The sequence below is a fragment of the Austrofundulus limnaeus genome, unplaced genomic scaffold, assembly GCF_001266775.1.
Source record: "Austrofundulus limnaeus strain Quisiro unplaced genomic scaffold, Austrofundulus_limnaeus-1.0 Scaffold113, whole genome shotgun sequence".
Taxonomy (NCBI): domain Eukaryota; kingdom Metazoa; phylum Chordata; class Actinopteri; order Cyprinodontiformes; family Rivulidae; genus Austrofundulus; species Austrofundulus limnaeus.
The window spans coordinates 1,828,916-1,831,598 of record NW_013952515.1 but is presented as its reverse complement, the minus strand read 5'-3'; the positions used below and the strand labels follow the sequence as shown (position 1 = coordinate 1,831,598).

General features: G+C 35.8%; 1 protein-coding gene across 1 annotated transcript in view; it reads right to left on the bottom strand.

Moving 5' to 3' along the window:
• LOC106521621 (cornifelin homolog B) overlaps positions 1-2,675 on the bottom strand; it is a 4,974-nt gene extending 2,299 nt beyond the window's left edge. Inside the window, exon 1 of the mRNA XM_014014265.1 lies at positions 2,181-2,675. The gene's annotated coding sequence lies outside the window, so the exon portion shown is untranslated. The remainder of the gene's footprint in view (positions 1-2,180) is intronic.
• Between the last annotated feature and the right edge of the window lie 8 nt (positions 2,676-2,683).

Here is a 2,683-nt window from a genome sequence, read left to right as displayed (position 1 = left end):
CATATGAGGTATGGGACTGACGGAAAGGTCCGTCACCGCCCCGTTCTGCATGCTGCAGCGAAGTGTACTTCACCCAAGTTGTATGTAAATGAACCACATCAGCAGCCAATCACAGACAGGTTATTTTCCTCCAATCAAAGTATGTCTTGCAAATCATAATTAAAGTACTGAACTAAGAGGCAGAAGCGACAAAATCTTCGATTTATTAAATTAGCAAAAGATAATATATTTTTAAAATTTTGTAGCCCAAGAATATTTAGTGTAGCATAAAAATGTGGTCACTGTCATTGTGTATTTTAGACAATATTTCTAAAATACATTAAGATGCAATATTTGTTTTTTTGATATTATTTGTAGATATTCAAATTCTACTAAGCACTCTTTTGATACAACAGAATTTCAGCAACCTGGATTACTGAGATGTATTATGACATTGCCTAAAATACACAATCTAAGATTTTGTGGCTTCTGGGTCTTGGTTTAGTACTTTGATTTGCAAGTCATGGTTTGATTGGATGAAAATAACCATTAACCTTTATTTACATACAACTTGGGTTGCAAGCACAGAGATGGAGCTGTGAGCGAGCAGAGGGAAAGTTGAGCTTGTTGAGCTTCAACTGCAAAAACCTGCACAAACAAACCACAAACCACTATTTGCCTGGGTGTTTTMTGTAGGTGGGGTGTCAGGTAGACTCAGCTAGCCAGCAGAGAGGGAGCCGTTTTGCTGCATTTTTGTTTCTTTGACAAGACATTCCGCATAAATCAAATCTATTTTTTCTGCCTAATTTTAATTAAATATTTTTTTAACACAACAGCGAAGGCTACTTATGATTGATTGACCCCCCCCCCCCCCACACACACACACACACACAAGGGTGTAATCACCATCTTAAAAGTGTGTGTGTGGTGAGGGGGAGACACACACATTTTTTAAAGGTCTTTTTCTTTTGCTTCGGCCGAAAAAAGTGTGTGTGTGGGTGCGGGGGGTGGGGGGGGGGAACAGAGGGCGCAAATATTGGAAATGGGGGGGACATGTCCCACCCCGTGCCTATTACGCCCATGCACACACGCAGTACAAGGAGGCAGTTGCAAGTTTTTGTGTTGATTATTTTAAATTCATTTTTACTTTTCATAATTTGAATCAGTCAAAAGCAGGACGTTGTGTGTGTCTGTGTGTGCATTTCATTGTGCGCGCTGGGCCTCAGGTGACAGATTTTTCTGCACCATAGCCATTGCACTCCTATGTTGGTTAATACAGAAGAATGTGRCATGAATAGGCAACTAAATGATGAAAAGTTAAGCATTTATTGACCAAAAGTTTCCARTAATTAATTGTGTAGTATCTGCAACATGATCATTACTGCACCACTCGTATTGATTAGGATGAACCAAAGCACTGATTTATGATCATTTATCACATAATGCACCACATAATTAGGTTACATAATCATTCCTAAAAAGCGCAGAGCAACCACCGCATTGTGTAACAATCTCCGCAAATTGTAATGTTATCACAAAATACTTTGAAGACTTTTATTACATTTTGTATCAATTATTTCATGAATAGAATAGAATAGAATAGCTTTATTTTCTGTCCCAAGTGGTGACAGAAAATTTTTTTGACAGAGCTCCAACAACGGCATAAAAACWCACTAAAACACATAAAAGTTACTGTTAAAAGCAACCGTTAATCATTTACATTACAGTTCTTATTTAAAATGATTCAAAGTGGATATCGCAAGTGGGATAAATTACTTTTTGTAATGCGGTTTTAGTGCAGCTTTATTACATTTTTGCTTTATTACATAATGCAATGTTACAAACGTGCATTTATTTAATTGAATATTCTTTTTTTTGTAAAATATAGCATTTTTGGCATGTCATTTGTTTAATCATTTTTATACATACTTTTTTTTGTTAAATATAGCCTTTTTTGCATCAGCTGAAATAGGAATAAAAATAAATTGTACTGTAAAACGTTATAGTGTGAGAGGACCTCAAGTAGAGAAAATAAAAATAACATAATGAAGATAGATCTACACGTGCTGATTTATTTATGTATTTTGCACAACTTCCTGAGAAATATAAGGTGGATGTTCCTCTGAGGTTAGATTTCATCACAGTAAACTAACTTTCTGCCTGCAACAGAAAATATTTCTTTACCTTTTTTTTTACCGTACCTCAGTGTTGTTTTCCCTCTGCTGTCACGTCTTCTTCTCTTTCTTGACTTTTTTACTGTTGAGTTTTCTTCCCTCTCGCCTTTTTCAGCTTGAGCGTGTGGTGGTGGGCTGCACCAGAGCAGTGAGAAGAGGAGGGGGGCACCCAGGTGCAGGAAAAGAAGGAAGGGGTTCGGAAAGGGTGTGAATTAAGCAAATAGACATTGTAGGTTATTTAATGTTCTTTCATATGCAGTAAATTAGTGTAAAACATTTTACATCAGGAAAGAATTATCTTTAGTTTTCAAAAGAAAAGTCAAAGTAACTTCCCACCCATTTCCTTTCTTTTCCACACTGAGTAAAAACCTTTTTATTTTTTATTTAACTTTTATTTAAACAGGAAGTCCCGTTGATATTAAAAACCTCGTTTTCAAGGGAGAACTGGCCAAAAGCAAATAAACACCAAATTAAAACATCCAATAGAAAAACATTAAAATTAAATAAAACAAATTGAATGAGTTTTTTTT